The sequence below is a fragment of the Trachypithecus francoisi genome, unplaced genomic scaffold (genome assembly GCF_009764315.1).
Source record: "Trachypithecus francoisi isolate TF-2019V2 unplaced genomic scaffold, Tfra_2.0 Lachesis_group11, whole genome shotgun sequence".
Classification (NCBI taxonomy): Eukaryota; Metazoa; Chordata; class Mammalia; order Primates; family Cercopithecidae; genus Trachypithecus; species Trachypithecus francoisi.
The window spans coordinates 27,419,778-27,438,260 of NW_022681456.1; the positions used below are offsets into that span (position 1 = coordinate 27,419,778).

Genomic DNA, 18,483 nt, shown 5'->3' on the forward strand with positions numbered 1-18,483 from the left:
GTAATCCCAGCACTTTGGGAGGCCGAGACGGGCGGATCACGAGGTCAGGAGATCGAGACCATCCTGGCTAACACGGTGAAACCCCGTCTCTACTAAAAATACAAAAACTAGCCGGGCGAGGTGGCGGGCGCCTGTAGTCCCAGCTACTCGGGAGGCTGAGGCAGGAGAATGGTGTAAAACCCGGGAGGCGGAGCTTGCAGTGAGCTGAGATCCGGCCACTGCACTCCAGTCCGGGCGACAGAGCGAGACTCCGCCTCAAAAAAAAAAAAAAAAAAATGCATTTCTTAAATAATAAGACTTGAAAGTCAAAATCACTCCGTGATCCATGAGCTGCAGAATGGATGCTGTGTTAGCAGGCATGAAAACAACATTAATCTGCATGTACATCTCCATCAAAGCTCTTGGGTGACAAGGTATGTTGTCAAGAAACAGTAATATTTTGAAAGGAACCTTTTATTGTGAGCAGTAGGTCTCCACAGTGGGCTTAAAATATTCAGTAAAACAGATGTGCTGTCATCCAGGCTTTGTAGTTTCATTTATAGAACACAGGTAAAGTAGATTAAGTTGAATTCTTAAGGGCTCTAGGGTTTTCAGAATGATCAGTGAGCATGGGCTTCAACTTAAAATTACCAGCTGCATTAGTCCTTACATGACAAGAGAGTCAGCCTGTCCTTTGAAGCTTTGAAGCTAGGTATTGAATTCTCTCTAGCTATAAAAGTCCTAGATGGCATCTTCTTCCATGAGAAAGCTGTTTCTTCTATCTTGAAAATCTGTTGTCTAGTGTAGTCACCTTCATCAGTTATCCTAGCCAGATTTTCTGGATAACTTGATGCAGCTTCTATATTTGTACTTGCTGCTTCACCTTTCACCGGCTTCTTTCCTTAAACCTCATGAACTAACCTCTGCTAGCTTCCAACTCTTCTTCTGCAATGTTCTCACCTCCTTCAATCTTGATAGAATTGAAGAGAGTTAGGGCCTTTCTCTGGATCAGGCTTCGGCTTAAGGAAATGTTGTGGCTAGTTTGATCTATCTAGAACTTTTCACTGAAACTTTCTGCATATCAGCAAGAAGCCTGTTTTGTTGTCTTACTATTCATGTGTTCACTGGAGTAGCACTTTTAATTTCCTTCAAGAACTTTCCCTTTGCATTCACAGTCTTGCTAACTGTTTAGTGCAAGAGGCATAGCTTTCAGCCTATCTTGGCTTTTGATGTGCCTTCTTTACTAAGCTTAATCATTTCAATTTAAAGTGAGAGCTGTGTAACCCTTCCTTTCACTTGAACACTTACAGGCCATTGTAGTGTTATTAGTAGTTCTCATTTCAATATTATTGTGTCTCAGGGAATGAAGAGACCCGAGGAGAGGAGAAAGACAGGAGAGCAACAGTGGATGGAGCAGTCAGAGCACACAACATGTATCATTTAAGTTTGCCATCTTCTAGGTACACAGTTCATGGCTCCTGAAAACAATTACAGTAGTAACATCAATGATCACGGCTCACTGATCACCATAACAGATGTAATAGTGAAAAAGTTTGCACTATTTCAAGAATTTCCAAAATGTGGCATAGAGACACAAAGTGAGTCCATCCTGTTGGAAAAAGGATACCTTTAGACTTGCTCGATGCAGGGTTGCTACAAACTTTCATTTGGTGAAAAACACAGTATCTGCGAAACAAAATAAAATGAAGCATATTAAAACAAGGTATATCTGCAATTGTTATGGCAAAATGCTATAACTACTGATAACAATAAAAAATTATTAATTTCAAATACAAAATAATTCCCATACCTTTCAAACAGTTAATAAATGGAGAGATAGTATGAAGCTAATATAGATATTTAAAAAGGGGTAGGCTAGCTAGATAACTTTAAAACCTAATAGCCTCTTTGAGCCAACAAATCTTTAAAAAGTTTGAATAATAATACATGACAGGATAATAGAGAATAGTTCCAATTAGAATGTCCATGCTTGTAGAATTATTTGTCACACTTCTTAAATAACCTTAAAGAACTTAACGATATTTACTTTCCATTTCGGCCATGAGTCTTTGGAGAAATGTTTTATTTGGAAGGCACCACCTCTTGTGAGGATGAATTTAAAAAATTAAAATGCCAAGTTTCCCCCCTCAAAGGGGAAAAACCTCCCAAATCATGTGAAGCACCATCTATGCTAAGTCCTCAAACGTAAAAAAGATACATAATAAGAAGAAAATAAGAACGTGTAGGAAAACAGTATGATACTCAAACTGTATTTTATTCTAGTGGATCAAACTGTAAGAAATAGACTTCACAGAAACCCATTTCAGCCCTGGGGCACCAGAGGCCTCACTCTGCTTAGTGCCTTTCAGAGAGGAAGAACAACCCCAGAGGTGGTGGCAGCATCCATGCCAGTGGTCGCTATGGCACCGCTGGCCAGAAAGCACCCTGCTCCTCCATTTCTCAGTGCAGGTGCCTCGAATAGTCACCATAGTGACTGCTACAGTGGATGGCACTGGAAAATCACTGGGCAGCACTCTGACATCAAAGATTTGAAATTCAACTATTCATTTTATTTTCTTTCTTTTCTTTTTCTTTAAGAGACAGGGTCTCATTCTGTCACCCAAGCTGGAGTGCAGTGGCGTGATCCCAGCTCATTGAAACCTCAAGCTCCTTGAAGTGGACTAAAGCGATTCTCTTGCCCTAGCCTCCTGAGTAGCAGGAACTATGAGCAAGCGCCCCCACGCCTGGCTAATTTTAACATTTTTTTTTTTGTAGGGACAGGATCTCATTGCCAGGCTCTAGCTAGTTTTTAAATTTTTTTTTTTTTTTTTTTTTTTTGTAGAAATGGGGGTCTCACTGTATTGCTCAGGCTAGTCTTGAACTCCTGAGCTTAAACAATTTTCCTGCCTCGACCTTCCAAAGTATTGGGATTACAGGTATAAGCCACCATGCCCAGCCTATTAATATTTTTAATAATACAACTGTAATAATAAGTCAATCATTGATAGAATTTGAGATCCTTCAGGCCTCACCCACGTTGTTCCAAAACTGCTATGGTCACTAGCTCTGCATGGCCCCAGTGAGCTTCACGTAGGTGCTGACATCAGCGCCTGGCCTCAGACCCACGCATGAGCCTCTCACGTTCACCTGGGCTTCCCTGTTGGCTCCAAGGGACCTCACCACATGCCCTGCTTGAGCAGCCTGTGGTCCAGGGGAGTTAGTACCTGCTGTGGGGACAGCAACCAACTGATCATGGGAGCTGGTGAATAAGTTCTTCCCCTTTCCACTGACCGTACATAGCCCTGAGACACCATTCATGTATTTCTCAGGGACTAGTCCCGCAGGATCCAACAGTCAGCACACATGGCTGTGGCCACTTCGGTAATGCATCCTCCTCTTGGCTCTCCCTCTGTGGTGGATTTAAAAATATGTCCACAAGTTCTTTGATATTCATCCACTCAACAGATGGAGTTCCACTTTTCTCCCCTTGAGTGTAGGCTGTATTTATTGCCTCCCTTGTGGAGAATAGATTTTGGCAGAAGGGATGAGATGTCACATCCAAGGTTAGGTTATGAAACCACTCTGGCTTCCTTGTTGGGGTCTGTCTCTCTCTCTCTCTCTCTCTCTCTCTCTCTCTCTCTCTCTCTCTCTCTGTTAAGGGGTGAATTGTGTCGCCTCAAAATTCACATGTTGAAGCCCTAGTCCCTGTGCCTCAGAATAGGACTGTCTTTGGAGATAAGGTCATGATCGAGGTGATTAAGCTAAAATGAGGCCACAAGGAAGGTCTCTAATCCAATATGACTGTTGTATTTGTCAGAAGAGGATATCTGGACACCCAGAGAGACAGCAGGGACACCCATGCACAGAGGAAAGGCCATGTGAGGACGCAGTGAGAAGGAGGCTGTCTGCAAGCCAAGGAGAGAGGTCTCAAGAGAAACTGGCCTGGCAGCCACCTTGCTCTCAGACTTGTAGCCTCCAGAATGGTGAGAAAACAAACTTCTGTTGTTTAAGCCACACAGTCTGTAGTACTTTGTTATGGCAGCCCAAGCACACTAATATACACTCTCTCAAATTCCTCTTTCTCATCACTTGCTCTGGGGGAGGCCAGCCACTGTGTCATGTGAGACCCACGTGGCAGGGGACAGAAGCCTCCTGACAGCAGTCCCATGAGGGGCTTGGAAATGTGGGAGCTTCAGCCCACAGCCTGACTCTTCACGAGAGATCCTGAAGCAGAGCCCCCCAGCCCAGCCTCCCAGGTTCCTGCCCCTCAAAACCTTGTGGGATGATAAATGCTTGTTGTTTTAAGCCACTGAGTTTGGGGGTAATTTGTTACACAGCAATGGAAAGCTAATGCCCCCTCCTTCCTTACCTCCTTGCCCTTGTCTTCACCCCTGTACCCAGGGATGGTCCCTATGGAGTGATATAATTCTCATAAATCCTCTGACTCAGGCCCTACTTTCTGGGGGAAACAGACTAGGATCATCCCAGATTTCCTCTGTGAGGCTCACGGTCTGCTCTGACCTTGGCTTTGGTTGATTCTTGCCTTTTAACATTTACCTATTCAGGATTGGGTCAGAATGTGTATTCAGTACACCTCGAAGTCATGTCATGGAATCAAAATTTATTAATCAAACCCCTACTGTGTGCGGAGACTGTGCTAGTCCTGAAATATAAGATGGTTAGGAAAAGCAGATATGCTCCTTTCCCCAGGATGCACCCAGGAGTTGGGGGGCACCTGTAATCAAATATGTATGACTTCATGAGGAGCCCCCTGAGATTCCAGCCCTCCTCTAAGCCCATGGGGTGTACACTTGGCAGAGCCTACCTAGAGGCTTTGGGACCCCATCCTTTCTAGCCTCTCTTTCATGAAAAGGGAGTGTCATTTATGACACTCGACACTCAAGAGCTCAGCCCCTGAATGTGTAGTTCTAGTTTCCTATATCTTCCATTTCCTCCTTTCCACAGGTGCTTTTTGAGAACTGCTATTTGAGAGACCAGGTAGAACAGTGGTTATAGGCAGAGACTCAGGGGTAAGACTGACCAGGCTTCAATCATGGCCTTTCCTCACTAGCTGCAGGACTTAGAAAAGGTAAGATGCCCCAGATCCCTGATTTCCCCATCTGTGATGTCTTGTGAGCATCAATGCTTATCATAGATTTATGGTGTTCTGGATAGAGCCTGGCATATAATAACTATTAGCTATTAGTATGTGCTTGGCACGAAGGAGGGGGTCAAACAAGCAGTAATCTGTACCTCCAAGAAGCTATGAACATGGGGGCACTCACATCAACACGTCTAGCTATTTTGGAGGCCTTGAACAGAGTGCCTAGTGCCCAGCGTAGTGCCTGGGTCTGGCTGGCGTGCAGCCAAAGCTTGTTGAAGAAACCCAGTTGTGCTAGTCTGAATCATGGCCCTCAAAGATGTCCACATTATAATCCTCAAAACCTGCAAACATGTTCCCTTACATGGTAAAAAAGGCTTTGCAAACGTGATAAAGTTAGGGATCCTGAGATGAGAGATCATTCTGTATTATCTATGTGAGTCTATTGCAATCACAAGGTCCCTAGAAGAGGAAGGTGGGAGGATCAGAGTCAGAGGAGGTGGGACAGGAAGCAGAGATTGGAGTGATGTGGCCATGAGCCACGGAATGCAGGTGGCCTCTAGAAGCTAAAAGAGGCGAGGAATAGATTCTCCCCTGGAGCTTCCAGAAGGAACCAGCTCTGCCAACACCTTGACTTTAGCCCTGTATGATTCATTTTTGACTCCTGGCATCCAGAAATGTTAACAGTAATTTTTGTCCTTCTAAGCCACAAAGTACATGGGAATTTGTTATGGCAGCAAGAAGAAAAACAATATACCAGTCTCATACTCCCTGGGGAGTTGGTGATGAGAGAGTCGGTTCCCCTCACAAAGGAACTTTGTTCCTCTCTGGGGGGCCCAGCCAGCTTAAGAGGCTTAGGAAGGGAGAGAGCTGAGGTTCAGAGGTGAGAAGTCCTATTTCCCCTGCGTCCCTGGCAAAGGGCCTCCAGAGGACGAGGTGTGGGGTCTCACACTGCGGCCTCCCCGGGATTGGCCTGGAGAACAGGTCCTGGGATGCGCCAGTGCCCTGAGCAGGGCTGCCTGTTTCCAGGGAGCAGGAGAGCTGGGGCAGCTTACGGAGTGCACCCCAGTCCGTGTGGGAGGTGGGTGCGAACAGTGTGAGGGCGGCAGTACACCAAGACCGAGGTACCCAGGAATAGATCCTGTGCTGGCCCCAGATTCTTTCTGGAGGAAGTGAGGTCCTCACACCCCACCCATAGTTAGAGCAGAACAGGTCTTTTACAGCCTGACAGAGAAGACGTCACTCTCCAGAGCTGGAAGACCTAGCTTTTGTTGCTGGCTCTTGCTCATTGCCCATGTGATCTTCAGCTAATCCCATAACCTCTCCAAGCCTCAGTTTTCTCAACTGTAAAATGAGACTAATAAAAGTAGTAGTAGCAGTAATAATCATCATAATAAAAAGTATCTAACACTCCCTGAGGGCCTAAACATGCTGGGACATTCTAGATACTATTTTATTCCAGATACTAAGCACATTCTAGATACTATTTTATTCTAGATACTAAGCACATTCTAGATACTATTTTATTCTAGATACTAAGCACATTCTAGATACTATTTTATTGAGATTCCATCCCAGAACACTCCGCTGGGGTGGGTCCTAGTTTTGTCCCCTTTCTAAAGATAACAGGACTTATCCCAGGGAGTTGGATTGAGTTTTAATTCAATGAATTAAAATTTATCAATGTTTTCCTGGCATATGGTAGTGTACACAGTAAATGACATATCTGTTATTGTTATTTTTCCCCCATAGAGAGCCAGGATCCCCCAGATTCTTCCATGCATTTTGTGATGAGTTTGAGCCCCTCTGAAGGCTGCTACAGATGCTCTGTGAGTCACGCAGATCATTTGGTTTACTTCTTAGTGCCCAGCTTAGCACTGGGCATGCAGTGGGAGCTGGAGCAGGAGGTCTGGGCTGCACCTTCCAGCAGAGTGTATGTGGGCCCCAAAGCCCTTTCACAGATGTGGTTTGTTTTTTACCCCTTGGATTGGTCCATAAATCTCAAGGCCTCTTCTGAATGATAAAAGCAGTGATCAGATTAGTTTTTCCTCCTGCACCCTGCAAATGACTTTTTAGTGTGTCTGTCCCAGGTGGCTTGGATGTCCAAAGCCCATTGGAGCCAGGCAGTTGATTCAGTGGTGAACATTGTCTCCCTGGGAGCCAAGCCCAGCCACCTCTCAGGAGTGCATGTCTCTGAGCATTGCTTGGTTCCAGCAACATGAATCTCAATTTCTTTTGACTCAATAGCAGTAGAGCCCTCCCTTGGAAGTTACACTGGTGAAGTATTGATTGGAGCAGATGTAATGGACTGATAAGCTTTCTGAGTGCTGAAGAATATTGGTTTCTTATAAGTGTCTTGGCATTTGTGGATCTCCTCTCATTGGGTCCTAGATGAAGCCTCACTGGGGCTGTCCTCTGTAATCAGAAGGGCAGGCTTCACCCTGTGAGATTGGGTTACACTTCAAGCATCTGTCTCCCCAGGTTTCTGGGTGAAATCATTTTCAACCTGAATGCTTACTGGTTGACAAGCTACAAACTGTCATCCCTGATGGATGGGATGGTGGGAGACAAGCTACCACCTCATTAAGGGCACAGGTTAACTGAGGGTGATGGATTTTCCATAGCTCTGAGAAAGTCTACAAATCCTTTGTATAAACACTAGCTTGGCAGTGAAAACACTTTTCCCTTCTTTTGTTGAGGGCAGCAGACAGAGTAAATATTGACAGATGGACAGGTGTGCTTTGCTAAGAGGCCCACGGCAGGTAAACGAAGCAGGGGAGGAATGCTTTGGTTGAGTCATTGTCAACAGAGGGAAAGCCATTCTCTTTGGGCTCCGTGTTTGGTATGATGGAGATTTTATGAGCCTGAAGAGGCAAGCTGGAACTTTGTAAGACAGTAAAGTCACATCTAGGGCTTGACTTTACCCACTTCCACCCCCCTAAGATTCTGATGCAGAGGGCCTGAGGTGGAGCCCAGGCATCCATCTGTATGTTTACAAAGCTTCCCAGTGGTTTCAGGGGATGTGGTCCAAAGTGGTAAGCCCTCTTAAGACAAAAATGTTTGTGTTTAGTGTGACCCTACTCCCCAGGCATTTCCCAAATATGCTGTCTGGTCCTGAGAGCTTGGGGACAGTGTAGATGATGCAAAGATACTACCTTAACCTAAAACTTTTAGAATGTTCAACTTGGACATTGCTGGGAAGAGAGCCTCATCAGGTACAAAGGTGGATGTCCCAGTTGGCTTTCAAAGACCCTCAAATTAAAATCCAAACCCTGATAGGCCTCACCTGACCTGCCTAGCCCTCTATCAATCCCTCTGGCCTCTCTGCCCCTTGCTCCCTGCACTTTAGGCTCTTGTCCTGATGAGTTCCTTTCTCCTCTGGCCCCCTCCACACAGGCTGTTCCCCCAGCCCGGATGCTCTTGTCCCGCTTTCTGTAAGGCCATCTCTGAACCACCCCCGGAGTTCAGAAGGTGTTCCCCATTATTCTCCCTCCTCATACTCTGTTTTCTTATTTATGAAAGTGGCTGTTTTTTGCTTATTGATCATCTCCCACATCAGACTGTAAGTTCCATGAAAGCAGAGGCATTTTTTATTTCTACTACCATTGTCCTCAGAGCCCATTGGACTTCCCCGGCACATAGTATGTGTTCAATACAGGTTTATGTGGTGGCTGAATGAATCCACACAGAGCTGAATGAACTCACCATCTGTATTAGTCTGTTTTCACACTGCTGATAAAGACAAACCTGAGACTGGGTAATTTATAAAGAAAAAGAGGTTCCACGTAGCTGAGGAGGTCTCACAATCATAGCGGAAGGGGAAAAACACTTCTTACATGGCAGAGGCAAGAGAGAATGAGAGAATCAAGCAAAAGGGATTTCCCTATATAAAACCATCAGATCTCGTGAGACTTATTCACTACCAGGAGAACAGTATGGAGGAAACTGCCACCATGATTCAAGAATCTCCCACTGGGCCCTTCCCACAACATGTGGGAATTATGGGAGCTACAATTAAAGATGAGATTTGGGTAAAGACATAGCCAAACCATACCACCATCCATCCTCAAAGGGACCTAGAGACCACAGCCTGATGTTTCAAGAGTCCAAGCTATTTTTTCTAAGAAAGGAACAGTTAGTGTGAAATAATGAAGTCGCATTCTTGGCTTCCTTAGTAAATGGCCCTCACGGTCTTCTGGCATTGCTTTTTCCCGTTGAGTCATCTCTCTCCCATTTCATTCTAGGCTCCCGCCCACTTTCCCTCACTCATGCCATGCCCTTGTTTCTTTCTTTAGGGAAAATCACAAACCAATGAGAAAAAAACTTCTCTCAATGTTCTCACTCCTTTCTCCTTCCCATCTTCATTTATGCCCATATCTTTCCTACCTTATAGTCTCTCAGAGGCTGAGATGTCTTGTACTGAGGGTAGAACTAGGTCTGGGAAGGGGGCTGGAAGACACATGGGTCCTGGAAGAAGCTGGGAAGCAAAGGACAACCTCTAATATTTCCAACTGCCTTTGGCACCCTCCACCTTCTAAATTAGCCTTGGTGGGAAAGTAGGGGCCCCCTCCAGGCGGGGGCTACCATAAGCCATCTCTTGTCACCAAATCCTTCCTCTGTATATACCTTTCCACCAAGTCATATGATACAGATGAAATGAAGTTTGCCTTCAAGGTGTTTAGAGTCAAATTTAAGAATCAGGTTAAGTATCTCAACCTCGAAACACACACACACACACCACACACACACACACGACAAAAAAATAAAGATGGACAGAAAGGGAACCATTGTATTGTTAGATCAAAAATTTAAAAATATAAACCTAATTGAATTCATGCTTTATGGAAATAGCTTTTAAGTGGTAAATCAGATTAGCACAGTAGCATAAGATGGCAGGAAAGACAAGAACATAAGGACTTTGGTTTGTATCCTACTTTTACTATTTGCTAGACGTTGATAAGTCACTTAACCTTTGATCTGAAAACTAGGAATAATTTTTAATTTTTAAGGATTAAATAACATTATTGAAGTGAAAGTTTCTGGTACAAAGTAAGTACACAGAATAAAATTAGGTCACATTTATTGGGTGCTTACTATGTTCCAGAAACTTCAAGATGCTTTGCCTTTGTTAACTCATTTAATCCTCACAACAGCTCCATAGATGTTTCCCTGCTTTACAGACATGGAAACTGAGGCACAGAGAGGTGGCAGAACATGCCAGCAAATGGGGACTCAGAATTTCTCTACAGAGGCTGGACCGTCACCAACTTTCCACAGTTCTCCTCTGTCTGTAAAAATTGCTTTCTCTGTGCGTCTGTTCATCAGGGTTCTTCTGCACTGAAATGAGGGAAGAGATGAAAATAGTATCACTTTAAATTTTTCAGCATCAAACTGGAAGGTCAAAGCAGATGGGTATGTCCTGGGATGGAAAAAATAAGTTGAGCACCTCATGTTTTTCAAAATATTTCTTCATAAAAGAAGTAGAGACTGTTTGAATTATAAGGGCTGTCATTTGTCATGTAAGATATCATTCCCTCTCTGCCAATGCAAAAATCCCCTCTGTTGGAATTTGACCTATTATGGGAGCTTCTACTTGAGTGGGGCAGAATGCACTTGAGTTTCCTTATCCTTTTGACAGGTGACTGCTGCTAGTCCCTGGTGCCCTCTGTACCCGTGGGCTGCACCTACAAGGTGCCATTCTCATCAGCAAATGGCTAGAAGTTCAAACTTACATGAGTCAACATTTCCAAGGATTTATAGTTGTAGGTATTTCTATTCCTACTCTCTTCACTAGATATTTACTGCAAGTGCCTATGTCCAGGAATGACATTTCTATGTGGGCAACAGAGCTGACATCAGCTCAGTGTTTCCTGTTTCACCCTGATGTTTCCATGTCTCAGTATTAATTGTGGCAGTATAGAGGGTTTTAACATCCAGATGACACCTCAGAGCAAGAATATCTGACCCCACCCTCCCACCCCCAGGCCCTGAAGTCACTGACACCTTTGACACCATGCTTCATCTTTTGTAACTCTAAACTAAGTTCTTCTGACTCCAAAAGGTCGGTGTTTAATTATTTCATTCATTTCCCCATTCATCTATGAATCCATCCACCCATCCATCCATCATCCATCATTCATCATTCATTCATCCATCCATTAATCCATCATCCATCTACTCATCATCCACTGTCCATCCATCTGCCCATCATTCATCTACCAATTCACTCATCCATCTATCCATCCATCCATCACTCATCTACCCTTCCATTCATTATCCATCATCCATCCATCCACCCAACCATCATCCATCCATCCATCCATCCATCTAACATCCATTCATCCATTTGTTATAACCACATATTGAGCACCAATTGTGAGTCCAATTCTCAGTGCTGGGGAATTCACAGTGAATCAGGCACTTAGCTCAAGTCTACAAGGAGCCACCATGTCACTCCTACCATCTTTTAGGTTGTACTTGCTCATACATCATCTCTAAGCTTCCTAAACTTCACTTACTTACCACTTGTACAAATTCACAACTTTCACCTATAACTTGTGGTGTCATTTGCTTAATATTTGTCTTTACATAAATTATCCTATTTTTAAAATCAGTTTCTTTTAAAAGGAAGCTTTATATTACAGGTAACATTCTACATTTGACATAAATTGTATGTTTTCGTAAAGAATTAAAATAAGTGCATACAGTGTTCACCTGTGCACCTAAAACCATCTCAGGTACCACCAATGGTAATTACACAACAGTTTGAGAAACTGAACTATATCATGTTTGTCACACAAAGTCACTCAAATGATTATGAACCCCATTTCCAAATGTAAATTCTCAAATGAGGTAGTTCTTCTAAGGATACGTTGTTGGCAAGAATTAGAATTTAAGACTGAAACTCAGATCTTCTGGCTGAAAGTCCAGAAGATCCCTTAGAAGATGGTAAAGTTCCAAGATGGCACCACTGCACGCCAGCCTGGGCGACAGAGCGAGACTCTGTCTCAAAAAAAAAAAAAAAGAAAGAAAAAAAGAAGATGGTAAAGTTAATTGCATCAGTTAGCACCAACATTTAAAAAATTGAACAGAATATAATAAGATGTCATATATCACACTTAGTGTGGTTAAGTGTGTTTTTGTGAAGCGTAATCATGGTTTAAAATGTGTATCTTACTGTAAGGCTTATAGTCAAACACGTTTGAAAATCATTGCTTTACCCACCATGCCATTTGGAAACTGCGTGCCTTGTTGGCACTCTTGGCTGGAAAGCACTGCTGCACTGCAAAACTCCAGGGATTGTCATTCATATCATCATCAAATCTGCTCTACTACCTGCTTTTATAAAGAAAATTTTACTGGGACACAGCCGTGCCCATTTGTTTATGTACTGTATATGGCTGCTGTTATGTACAAATAGGGTTGCCATATTTAGCAAATAAAAATACATGGTGTTCTGTGTGTTATTCAACAACCCTTATTACAATGGCAGAATTGAATAGTTGTGACAGAGACTTATGACTTGTAAAACCAGAAATATTTATTATTTGGTCCTTTGCAGAAAACATCTGCTTATTTCTTCCCTGTATGGATGGCACCCTCTGGAACTGTGCAATGCCCAGGCTATGTACATGCCCATGGCAGCACTATAGTTGGCCAGTTGCCTCTTGGAAGCTGCTCTTCCTTCCAACTTCCTGTTCTTCCATTGCATTTCAGTGTTTGCTTCTCTTCAGGGCTCTGAACCCAGGTTGTGTGAACAAAGAGAGCTGAGCTTTCCCTCCAAGGAGCTGTCTTCCTAATGTCTCCCAGAACTGCCCTTTATCCCTGAAGAGAGCTGAGCTTTCCCTCCGAGGAGCTGTCTTCCTAATGTCTCCCAGAACTGCCCTTTATCCCTGCTCCTGGCTGCCCTCATAGCCACTGCTACTCTTCCCAAGCCTCTGGCCCCTTAGGACATATGAATGGAGACATTTGGACCCTTTTTGTAATAAACTCTGAGTGACATTCTTAAACAGAGGAGTGGGGTTTGGGAATAATGTGAAAAACTGTGAAACTCTCCCAGTGTGAGGGGCCCAGCCTAGTTTTGGACAGTGAATCATGGCCTCGGCCAAGATGTTCTCATTAACATCTCTGCTGACCTCCTTGGAGGAGTAAAAGCTATTGCCTGCAAAATAGGCAGCTTCTCAGCCTCCTCCTCCATAACCCTGCCTCACTCCCTGGTGGTCTTATTCCACATATCCTTTCCATCTCTGTCCATCTTCTTTTTGCGTTATCTCAACTATTGAGATGAACCTGGCTTGAGACCTGCCCATGTACAGTAACTAGAACGGTAAGATAGGTAAGATAGAAGTGATAGCTCAACTCCTTACTATAATTCCCTTGTCATTTCTTTTACTATATATTTTAAAATTCAGATCATGCCTAGAATGATGCATTTGATTCCCAGATCCCACGTCAAGGCAAGCACCAGGAGCAGAATGGTCTAGAAGAAAGCCAGCAGTATGGCCAAATGCTGGAAGGGTTTTGTTTTGTTTTGTTTTGTTTTGGCACATTTGAGTGGTTTGGGGTTTATAGAACGTTAATATTGGATGGAATCTCTAAAGGAAAATCATGCAAAATCATAGTGAAAAAGTGGCTGCAAGGTTCACAGAAAACTTGGATGTGATCATAGGTTGTCTTTCAATGTATCCATGGGATGAAACTAGTAAACGTTCTTTGCTTTCTGTTTCTAGCTTTTTCACTGTCATCGCTTTTGACAACACCATCAACATGGTGTGGTCTACATAAGTAACATTTATTGAGTACTCACTGTGGACCAGCCACTGGGGTAAGCACTTTACACACATTACCTCACTTAAACATCACAACAACCCTATAGGGTAGGTATCATCATCCTCATTTCATAGAGTTGGAAACTAAGACGTTGGGAAGTTGAGCCACATAGCTAGTGATATCAGACTGGCCCTTAACCGCAAATCTTTTGAAATTTATACTGAGAGTGTGTGTGTGTGTGTGTGTGTGTGTGTGTGTGTGTGTGTGTGTGTGTGTGTCTACTGTGTGTGGCTTTCCTGTGCCTAGAAAATGTCTGGCACATCATAAGTGATGGATAAATATGTGTGAAGTGAATGAGTGAATGGCACCAGAGTTGGTGCTCTTGGTCATTTTGCTGGTGGGTCTCAAACTTGGCTCATCATTGAAATGGCTTCCACAACTTTTCAGAATACAAATGCTACAGGCCCCTCTGGAGATTCTGAGGTGAGGCCCAGGAGTCTGATTTTTAAACCATTTCCCAGCAGATTCTGATGCAACCAGCTCAGCTTCAGGCCTGCAGACCAAAATTTGGCATCCACGGCCACCATGCTATCCTCCCTCTTAAAAATTTGCAACTTTTTAATGCTTCTGCAGAACAAATAAAACCACAATTTATGCTTCACAATTTGTATAGCTCATCTCATGTCCTTCTCACAGACTTTTCACATTTCAGAATGTTACAAATTGCTTTCTTTTCTTGGATACCAGGATATAACATTGGATCTTGGGAGGCAATTGACTCTGATGAAGGCCCCAAAAGTTACACAGCTATTTCTTGTTCTCAGTCTGATTCTCTTTCTACTAAAGAAACCAGCCTCTCTTGTTTATTGTAGAGGAGAGAAGATTCAGGGGGCAATTTAAGCACCTTCGAATTTCAGTGACACTGAAGGAGGAGGGACAAGCTTGTTCTAGTTATCCCTGGGGTAAACCTAAGGCTGGGATGGTCTGTATGTCTTGTTTTGCCAAAAGAGAGTTCCAGGTTACCCCCATTTTCCAGATGCAATTGTTAATAGTTTCCCTATTTAGTTTCAAGCATGAGCCTGTCTTTGGACAATAAATAATATGGTCATTCCATGTAAGACTAGAAAGAAAAGACCTACAAGGAGATAAGTTTCTGGTCTTTAAAGGAAAGAATTTCTAAGAGACATGAAAAACAAAAAAAAAATTAAATCAGGCCGCCAAGTTAGGGAGTGAGTTTCCTGTTTCTGGTGCTGTTAAAACAGCTGGCACATGGCTATTTGTTGAAGATAATGGAAAAGAAGTCAAGCATCCGGTGAGCATTGGAGGTCCCTTCTGAATAAGTGTCCAAAATTCTCAGGGGACATCAGATGCTGTGGTGCCTGTTCTGTGCTAGGGGCATGTGTCACACCCACACCCACATGGAAAGATGCTGCAAACAGCAGAGCCTTGTCTTCTCCCTCTCGGCAGGCTAGCTCATGGTCAACCAACACAAGATGTTTTCCCACTACTGTAGAATTGGAGAAGGCTCAAGGTATTTAGGATTTGGCTCTTAACATCACACCCAAGGTCCAATGGCCTCTGCTGAGTAGGCTGGGCAAATCTTCAGGATGTGAGTGTACTAGGATAGACTTCCTTTCCTGAGAGCCAGAGCCACATCTGCTTCCATCCGTCTTTGTGGAAAGTGCACTAAGTTTAGGCCACCCCTCTGCTCCCCACCCCTGGTATCCCCAGGTCACTGGGCATGTGTCCATTTGACCTTTGGTGGAGTCTGACCCCTGCTCACACTATCTCAGAGCTGTGCAAAGTGTTAGGGAGTTTTCCAACATTCTTCAGGGAAGTTATCACTTCCAGCCCTGCCCTTCTTCCTATTCCTACATAGCCAGAAACTAAGGCACTGGCTTGCGAATTTCTCTAAGATTACACGGCACATTGGCTTCAGAGTCAGGGATCCAAACTCAAGATATCCCAGGGGAAATTTGGCCGCAGTGTCACACATATTCCCAAGTGGATCCAGAAGTGGGCAGAAACAAACTGAAAGTCTCTAGGCTGAAACGTTTTATTCCTGTTGCAGGATTGAAGCTTCTAGTCTCCTTGACTGCATCAAGTTAGGAAGGAATGTGAAACAGATAGTGTCTGAGTTCGGGTTTCATTTTCGGATGAGAGTTGCAATGATTATCTGAGTAAGTCTGTTAATCACATATGCTATCTGGAGATTGCTTTGCTGTTCTTACTCCTTGACAGAGTGAAATTTGATTGGTCAAAAAGATATTATATCAAATACTTTGAATTTTAGTATTAGATATGGTCTCGAAGTCACTGATGCTGACATTTCTCCTAGTGTAGGAAAGTCTTTTACTATGTCCTTAACAGTGGCAAAATTATATTATTTTCTTATATTACAAATGGCTTTTTATATTTTTAATATTTTGTTACTTTCTATTTATAAAAGTATTGTATACTCATTGTAGAAAATTGGAAAGTTAATCCCAGCACTTTGGGAGGCCGAGGCGGGCGGATCACGAGGTCAGGAGATCGAGACCCTCCTGGCTAACACGGTGAAACCCCGTCTCTACTAAAAATACAAAAAAACTAGCCGGCACGGTGGCGGGCGCCTGTAGTCCCAGCAGGAGGCTGAGGCGGGAGAATGGCGGGAACCCGGGAGGCGGAGCTTGCAGTGAGCCGAGATCGCGCCACTGCACTCCAGCCTGGGCGACACAACGAGACTCCGTCTCAAAAAAAAAAAAAAAAAAAGAAAATTGGAAAGTGGGCCAGGCGTAGGGCTCATGCCTGTAATCCCAGCACTGTGGGAGGCCGAGGCAAATGGATCACTTGAGGCCAGGAGTTTGAGACCAGCCTGGCCAACATGGCAAAACACTATGTCGACTAAAAATACCAAAACACTAGTTAAGCATGGTGGCACACGCCTATAATCCCAGCTACTTGGGAAGCTGACATATGAGAATCATTTGAACCCGGAAGGTGGAGGTTGCAGTGAGCCAAGATCGTGCCTCTGCACTCCAGCCTAGGTGACAAAGAGAGACCCTGTCTCAAAAAAAAAAAAAAAGAAAAGAAAAGAAAAAAAGAAAGAAAGAAAAGAAAAAAAAAGATGGGAAAATATAAAACATTATCAAGAAGCAGAAAAAAAAACACATATAATCCTACAATCTAGAGATAAGCATGGTTAATAGTTTTACAAATAAACTTTGTCTTTTCAATGTAGGTTGTGTTCTTGGTAAATGAAACTGATGATTATATATATGCTACTTTTCTCCTGAACAATGTAATGGACTAAGAACTTTTAAATTCCATTTACCTCTTCTTAGTGTATATACTCCTGTCATTTTGAATTTTAATTGTCTCCAAAAATATGTTTTAAACCTCACTCCAAGATGTTATTATTTTTCCTTGTATATCTGTTGTAATGAATATGCATATGCTCTTAGATTTACTCATTTTTCTTTTTTTATCACTTTTGTGTCTCTTCATTTTTCCTGCATCTTCAGTATTCCTTGTGGAATCATTTCCCCGTTTGAATAACATACTTCAGAATATTTTTAGTAGCATGTCTGTTGGTTCAAACTCCTTCAGTTTCAGTGTGCAAATGGCTGTATGGGTGATTTTTCAATGCAGAGAATTTTTAGATGCCCATTGTTTTCTTTCATTTCCAGTTGAGGCGATGTAGTTCCGCTGAGGTTATCATTCTGTTGTGTTCCAGCTTCCGTTGTTGCTACTAAAAAGTTACTTGTCAGTCTAACTGTTGGTTCTTTGGACATCATCTTCATATGTTTGTTTGCCTGACATTTTACTATGATATGTCTAGATTTCTTTTTTTTTAAGATCATGCTTGGAATCTGGGGAGCCTTCTTGAATATGTGTATTAATATCATTTCACATCAGCCTCAGTCATAAATGTTTCAAGTATCGCTTCTGTCTTATTCCATTCCTTTTCTCCTTATGGGACTTCAATTAAACATGTTTGACCTTTTCACTATGTTCCCTGGTTCATATTCTTTAGCCTATAGTTTTCATCTTTTTTGTGTGTGTGTGATTGACTCTGATTGCAGTTCTTACCACTGTTCCCATATCCATCTTGCCTGCTTGACTTGTGGTGTATATGCCTTCCAGAAGGCAAGTGTCATGCCACTCCCTCTGGTACTCCTTGCCTAGCACTTTTGTAAGAGTTTCAGTCTATGACTGAATATAGGGGGGAAAAAAGTGATTTGAATTTGGTGAGAGGGTGTATTAATCCATTTTCAGACTGCTAAAAACAAGAACTGTCTGAGACTGGGTAATTTATAAAGGAAATTGACTCACAGTTCAGCATAGCTGGGGAGGCCTCAGTAAACTTAACAATCATGGCGGAAGGTGAAGGGGAAACAAGACACCTTCCTCACAGGCTGGCAGGAAGGAGAAGTGCCAAGTGAAGGGGGAAGAGCCCATTATAAAACCATCAGATCTCATGAGAACTCACTCACTTACATGAGAACAGCATGGGGGAAACCATCCCCATGATTCAATTACCTCCACCTGGTCTCTCCCTTGACACGTGAGAATTATGGGGATTAGAATTCAAGATGAGATTTGGGTGGGGACACAAAGCCTGACCATATCAGAGGGAAAGAAGAGGAGCACAA

At 43.2% G+C, this 18,483-nt stretch overlaps 1 long non-coding RNA gene across 1 annotated transcript in view; it reads left to right on the top strand.

Moving 5' to 3' along the window:
- LOC117089485 overlaps positions 1 to 18,483 on the top strand; it is a 195,562-nt gene that overhangs the window by 72,244 nt on the left and 104,835 nt on the right. The window contains exons 3-4 of the long non-coding RNA XR_004439631.1: positions 13,810 to 13,904; positions 15,921 to 16,029. This is a non-coding gene — a long non-coding RNA (uncharacterized LOC117089485). The remainder of the gene's footprint in view (positions 1 to 13,809; positions 13,905 to 15,920; positions 16,030 to 18,483) is intronic.